Below are 7,807 nucleotides of genomic sequence, written 5' to 3' on the forward strand. Positions count from 1 at the left end.
CGATAGACTGAAACTGAGGATGGGACTTCTCACTTCTGGTTTGGAAACTGATATTTGTTCCTCCAGATATATTTTTATGCTGGAGATGATTCATCTTACTCCAGGTGCCCATTACAATATAGTTTACTTATGTGCTCCTACAGCCATCCTTAAACTGAAATTTTATTCAGTGATGTAAGCTCTAGAGGTAGAGATTTGAGTTCTCACTTGGGCCGCTGCGTCATGAAAAGAATTGATGCAGCAGATAAAAAGATAATACCTTTCACACAGAAGTTATAAAGCAAATTAACCGAAATATGATACTGAAGCAAATTAATACCTTTCACTTGGGCGTACAGCTGCAAATAAATACTGAGGGGCCACCGGTAGGCACACTATCAGTAGCTCTTGGATTCCTTCTCTCTAACAACTGCACAGGGGGGCTCGCAGTTTTGGTTATCTCCATATAAATTAGGGGTCACTGGTACGTACGAGGCAATATACAACTCAGCTCTTGGATTCCATAGTCTAATCTCCATTTGCCCAGCAACCGCACAATCCCAAACCAAGCAGCGTTGACGCGTGAGAGATCTGCACAGGGGCGGCGCCGAACGAGCAGCAGTATCGTTGCTCTTTCACCAAAGATCAAATCTGGGCTTCATTGTTTTGCTCTTCATCGATTGTTCATCTTCTACTTTTTAGCTGTACGGACCATGAATTTTTTATGTGTGTATATCAAAAAGTATGTACGAGAGCTATACAATCGAAGCTATTGTGGAACTATAAGAAATAAAGTAAAATAGAAGAAGGATTACAAGGTGGTAAGCCATACTTTGAATCTGGGAGCACAATGTTTCCTGGCTCCATAGGAAGAGAACAAGGTTGTTCGGTGTTCTGTCAGCGCTTAATTGCTTTTATGTTCCTTCATATGCTGCAGTTCCATATTCCTCTGATCTGCAAGATCATGGCAGAGTCGTTGCTTCTCCCTCTAATGCGCGGCGTGGCCCGCAAGGCGGCAGACGCACTCGTCGAGACCGTGACACGCATGTGTGGCCTCGACGATGACCGTCGAATGCTGGAGCGCCATCTGCTAGCCGTATAGTGCAAGCTGGCCAACGCGGAGGACAGGAGCGAGACAAACGACTATGTCAAGAGCTGGATGAAGGAGCTCAAGTCTGTCGCCTAGGAGGCCGATGACGTGCTCGATGACTTCCGATACGAGGCGCTGCGCCGCCAGTCTAAGATTGGCAAGTCCACTACCCGCAAGGTACTCAGCTACATCACGCGCCACACCCCGCTGCTCTTCCGTTTTGAAATGAGCAGGAAACTCAAGAATGTCCTCAAGAAGATTAATAAGTTGGTTAAGGAGATGAACACATTTGGCTTGGAGAGTTCTGCCCGTAGGGAGGAGCAGCAGCATCCTTGGCGGCGGACGCACTCAAAACTGGATGACTCTAAGGAAATATTTGGAAGAGATAGTGATAAGAAGATGGTTGTGAAGTTGCTGCTGGACCAGCAACATCAGCGGAAGGTGCAGGTGCTGCCCATGTTTGGGATGGGAGGTCTAGGCAAGACGACTCTTGCTAAGATGGTGTACAACGACAAAGAGATCCAGGACCATTTCCAGTTGAAGATGTGGCACTGCGTGTCAGACAATTTTGATGTTATTGCTCTTGTGAAATCAATAATTGAATTGGCTACAAATGGAAGTTCAGCCATGCCTGGGAGCATTGAACTCTTGCAGAAGAAACTTGATGAAGTCATTGGTCAGCAGAGATTTTTACTTGTTCTTGATGATGTATGGAATGAAGATAAGAGAATTTGGGAGGATGAATTGAAGTCACTATTGTGTTCTGTTGGTGGACCAGGAAGTGTTATAGTGGTCACGTGTCGAAACAAGCAAGTGGCCTCTATAATGAGCACCGTTAAGCCCCATGAGCTAGTATTTCTGTGTGAAGAGGATTCATGGGAATTGTTCTCGAACAAAGCATTTGGCAATGGCATAGAGGAGCAAGCAGATTTAGTCACCATCGGAAGGCGTATTGTTGATAAATGCGGGGGCTTGCCTCTTGCTCTCAAGGCAATGGGTGGATTGCTGAGTTCAAAGCAAAAAGTACAGGAATGGAAGGCCATCGAACAAAGTAGCATTGGGGATAATGTTGGAGGAAAATATGAGGTCATGCCCATACTAAAGTTGAGCTACAAAAACACTTGTCATCTGAAATGAAGCAATGTTTTGCATTCTGTGCAGTTTTTCCCAAGGATTATGAGATGCAGAAGGATAGGTTGATTCAACTATGGATGGCAAATGGCTTTATTCAAGAAGACGGAACAACTGATTTAAAACAGAAAGGAGAATTGATCTTCGATGAGTTTGTTTGGAGGTCCTATCTCCAAGATAAGAAAGTGGTACTCAAATCTATTGTCTATGCTAGTGTCACAGAATATGAGACAGTAGTATGTAAAATGCATGACTTAATGCATGATCTAGCAAAAGAAGTCACAGATGAATGTGAAAGTATAGACGAACTGACTCAGCAGAAAGCATTGTTAAAAGCCGCCCGTCACATGCAAATGGCTGATACGTCTCCAACGTATCTATAATTTTTGATTGCTCCATGCTATAATATCTACTGTTTTGGACAATATTAGGCTTTATTTTCCACTTTTATATTATTTTTGGGGCTAACCTATTAACCGGAGGCCCAGCCCAGAATTGTTGTTTTTTGCCTATTTCAGTGTTTCGAAGAAAAGGAATATCAGACGAAGTCAAAACAGAATGAAATCAACTGGAGAAGTTACTTTTGAAAGGAAAGCTACCGGAAAAGCTTGGAGTGCACGTCAGGAAAGAAGGGAGGTGGCAACGAGGGTGGGGGCGCGCCCCCCTGCCTCGTGGGCCCCCCGAAGCTCCACCGACGTACTTCACTCCTAGGAAAACGATTTTTAATGACGGTATATGTGGTCGTGAAAAGTCAGATTGTGGTCGTTAATGACCTTTAACGACCACAATGTGCTGGTCGTAGTAGGCTCCATCGTTAAAAGTATAACGACCACATACCTTTTGTGGTTGTTATTCTTGTAACAACAGGATGGCGTGTCGTCGTTAATCCCAAGGAAATAACGACCACAATTTAGTATTAGCAACCACTTTTGTCTTCACTAATAGTGTTATCATGGCAACCACTCTATTCACAACTTTGATATCCATCAGAACCACTTATAGTAATTAATATAAGTATCCATTAAGCGATCACTTTATGCAGCATCCAACATTTCAATATTAACATCCACACTAATATAGAAACAAAATAATATGAATAGAAAAGATTGTAACCTCTTTTATTAGTAGAAATACCAAAATTACAACATACAATTCTTAAATTAAAATATCATTTAAGAAATTTGATTCAAAAGCACTCCTTAGATGACCAATCTACTTGCTCATATCTATTCGGAAAATAAGAGAACTGGAAAAGATAATATTTTTAATCTTCAGTCGAGGGACACCATCGTTCTTTGAATGGATATCATTCATCATCGGTGAATACAATGCCTCCTGATGCTTCTATATCTTACGGTGGACCATCAGTCCTACAAAATATTGAGTAATTTATGAAAGTCGGTCCTTATAAATAAATAGGCACAAAGTGTAACAACATATAAAATCAATGTATGAGAACAACTTACTTGATCATGTTGGATTTCATGAGATCTATCACTTAGAGATCTAGCAGACATAAGATGTTTAATTGCTAACACTTCTTGCACCACGCCATTGGACTTTTCATTAAGTACTTGTTTCGCGTGCTCGGAAGCATGAAGCTTTGAAACCTATTAAGCCTTCCTTAATGTTAGTCCTCGCAAATTTCTTGCTCTAATTCTACCACCAAAGCCAACTACGCGATCACGCCGCTTAGATGAGTCACATTTCTGCATTAGTTCATCAATTGAAAGATCAGAATTCAAGCGAACTATGGTCTTAATTTTGCCCTGAAGGCCCAACACTAAGTTATTTGCATCAACTTCAATCTGTAAGTAGGTATTACACACTGCCAAATCATCATAGTAGTTGGTGCATATAAATTATGTCTTACATGTTTGGCTGAGGCTGTAGAATTAATGAAGATTGTACCCTTTTTGTCAGTCTCAGAAAATTGTTTGTCCATAGTCGGGGCTTGTTTTCCTTTCTCCCTGTTCCAACAGAGGCAAGTAGCTATTATTAGTTGAAATGAATGACAAGACAAGTCACACTGGGCATATATAGCTATTATGAGCGAGCGCGCAGAATCGCTTAGCCTACGCTCCGGCCTAATTTGGTGGGCGGGTCGCACCACGGAAGTAGGCCTCTCCACCGCTCCTAAATAGTTGAGGGTAAAGGTGTTTGAAGGAAATAGTAACGGAATTTAATTTGGTTACCATCGATGCTCGTATGTCAACGTGCCGCTTCTGAGGTCGCTAACCATTGGTAGTAATGGGTATAGAATAGATGGTAATGCCCATATACACAGCCACTAGTGTATAGTAATTGCATTACTATTTCGGATCCTTGGTTTTACGGCTGCAGTGCCTAGTAATTACATTACTATATGGTATAACTTAATTTTTCTTTAGCAACTAAGACGCAAATGAAAGTCTAGTAAAAATTATAGTCGAATTACCCTTGGGCCTAATTGCCTTCACAGAAATCACAAGGTTATTTTCCGTTTACAATAGACCATGTTTTGGTTTACTATATTTGCACAAAATTGCTCTCGGTAATTGAGATCGTACTATTAATATGTTTACTAGTTACACTTATCTGTTACTAGGTTCCATTAATTCATTACTAGATGCAAGTTGGGTTACTAGGTGCTGTTACTTCATTACTAGATGCATGTTGGATTACTAGGTTCCATCACTTCATTACTAGATGCAAGTTGCACGTAGTGAGATTTATGCAGCGAGGATCAGTATCTGGTCGTAATTTTATTAAGTCGTTACGATGGAGTTTCCACGAAGGCCAGGATCTGGTTGTAATTTTATGAAGTTGTTACGATGGAGTTTCTACGAAGGGCGGTACATCGGGTTGTTTCGGGCTAATTAGCACGTGATGGCCGGTTGGGGTTGATTGGCCGGAGCGTACGCTAAGTTATAATACGCTCTGGCTTATTTTAGCGTGCCTATATATATAGCAGTACAGAAATTCAGGTTATGATGTTAGAGCCAATGACCAAAGTTACTTTAATTGAATCAAAGATATGTTTCAGAGCAGCTCTAGTAATATTGGACCATGCCTTTACCCTCATCGGGGATATTATAGGACTACAGAGGATTCTACCCAAGTGACGTAGAAAACTTTTGGAAAAAGCACGTGGATTCAGTTGCATGTTTCCATTTCCCGGTGTTCCTCTAGGTAAAGTTGCCATTTCACTAACAATTAATTCAGTTCAAGAAACAGGGGAAGTGCTACATGAAGGATATAAAACATACACCTGATGCGTGTAATTCACAGGAAGTGCTATGTAATACAAAAAAAATAATCTTATCAATTCTATTGAATAAAAACTGCACTTTCCAGTGTTGTTGCATTGTTGATCCATCTGATTAAACTTATCTACTAGAACCCAACATGCCAAGTTCTACCAGATTATATACATGAAATAATTGTGAGATGGTTAGAAACATTATGTATTAGTGTCATGTTTTTTTAGATAACAAAACTTATTGCACAGAAATAAAACACAAAGGAAAAAATGACGATCAAGTACATAGCTGTGACGCCCCAAGACCGGAGCTTCAGAGTCCTTCCAGGGTTTCCGAGATTCGTTGTGTGATTTGTTTGGTTCTTTGCATTCATCATTGCATCTTGTGTATTGCATCATGTCATCATGCCATCATCTCATAAATCTTTTGCATCTCAACTAAATAAATCGTATGGATCTTTGATCCATTTAAATCGAGGGAAGGATGACTTCTCTTTATAATATATCCTCCCGATATTAGTGGAGCTATTATAAAATAATCCATTCTTGTGGAATTACCTTAACACACTTGCAAAAATCCCAATGCCTTTTATTATTTCAACTCTTGGCCTCTAACTTTGCCACTTGTCCTTTCATCATTTTCCGGAGCTCCACCTGATTTCTCAACATTTATGGACCTTCCCCTTACCGAGTCCCAGTTCAAACCCATTTGAATCAAATTCAAATGAGTTGGAATTTATATCTTTCAATCTTGCCGTTCCTAATTTCTTGGATCAACACATTTTGTGCGAGTCCAAGAAATTTAACCTCTTGCTCAAATTCGTTCACTAACCCTCTCCTTCATTTTTTTCTTCTCTCTTTATTCTTCCTTCTTTCTTCTAAGGAGTATATGAGAGAGAGAGGGGGGTTGCACCCAGGCCCAGCTGCAGCGGACAGCCCACCTGGGCCTCCCAACGCTTAGCCAAGCCGGCCAGTAGGCCCAGTAAAGCTCCCCCCGTAACCCTAGCCCGATCCCCATCTCCCCTCTCCCTCGTTCCCTCCAGTGCGCCGCTACCTCATACGCATGCATCGAGCCAGGAGGCATGCTCGATCCCATCTCTCCCTCCTGCGCCGCCATGTCTCTCCCTTAGCCCGATCCCCTCTCCCTCCTCTCGCTCTTCCGTGCGCCGAACCCCATGGTCCTGTTGCAGCTGCTCTTCCCGGCTCCTCCCGTGGCGCCCGCGTCCCTGTTCACCTCCATTGCCTCCGTGCCAGGGTCCCTCGCAGGCTCCTCCTCGTCGACTTGTCTCGCCGTAGCGCGTCCCTGCCCCGCCGCTTTCTCCTTGTCGGCGCCCAGACCCCGTCGAGCTCACTGCTGCACCTCGTCGCGTCACTGCTGCATCCTCGCCGCTGGCCATCCTCGCCGCCGCCCGGGCTCCTCCTTCCACCTCGCCTCTCCGAAACCCCCGCGGATGCCATCTTCCAGCCTCGCCGGATGCCGTCCAGGGAACCCATGGCGCCGTCAAGGCCGGCGTCGCCAGCACCGTCCTCCTCTGCCTGCACCTGCTCGTCATCCTGGGGATCTGCGAGAAGCAGCTCCGAAGTGCTCCAGCAGCCCGAGGTGGTAGCAGCATCGGTACAGGCGTGTCAGGCTCCCGAGCGCCTCCTCCTGCCGGCCCGGCGTGGAGCAGCAGGGTACTACTTCGCCCTTCGTGTGTCTCCGTTTTCTGTTGATGCTAAGACCGTGGCTCTAAGACCGTATCCGGTTCGCCAAGTACCACGATGTCGGTGCCCCTCAAGTTCGGCTACACGAAAACGCCAAGTACCCCTACGAACCGTGTACGACTACCGGTGCCGAAGTCCGCGAGTACCACTACGTTTGCGATGTACATCTACACCAAGACTGGACCGACAAGTACCGCGAGAACATTTGTACCTCTACTGTCGCCGTGGAACCGACAAGTACCCCTACAACAAGTGTACCTCTACCTCGTCTTCGGAATCGCTAAGAACGTCAAGTACCCCTTCGAGATGACGAGATCGGCAAGTTCGAATGACCCCAAGTACCTCTTCGAAACGACCGAGTACCATTACCATCGGACGCTTGAACGACTACTTCCTCTACTTCCCACGACGACCCGTGAACAACTACTTCCCCTTCGACAAGTGTACCCCTACCACCGAACTCGATCCGTTCCGATAATGCACGCTTCAAAGGTATAACCCCGAGACGACATCCGTGAACGAATGCTTGCGATGTTTGAGATGCTCATGTTTGCACCGTGTCCGAATTGTCTCTCGTTTCCATGCCACTAACCCGTGGGAACCCGGTAGTCGGGAGCACCCCACCATCTCTAGCATGTTTCGCACATCCGCACGCTTCCTTT

The 7,807-nt window shown here is 44.4% G+C and overlaps 1 pseudogene; it reads left to right on the plus strand.

The window, feature by feature from the left end:
• Positions 1–641: 641 nt before the first annotated feature.
• Positions 642–7,185, plus strand: LOC125530350 (annotated as a pseudogene).
• Positions 7,186–7,807: the final 622 nt, after the last annotated feature.

Source organism: Triticum urartu, unplaced genomic scaffold (genome assembly GCF_003073215.2).
Source record: "Triticum urartu cultivar G1812 unplaced genomic scaffold, Tu2.1 TuUngrouped_contig_6259, whole genome shotgun sequence".
Classification (NCBI taxonomy): Eukaryota; Viridiplantae; Streptophyta; class Magnoliopsida; order Poales; family Poaceae; genus Triticum; species Triticum urartu.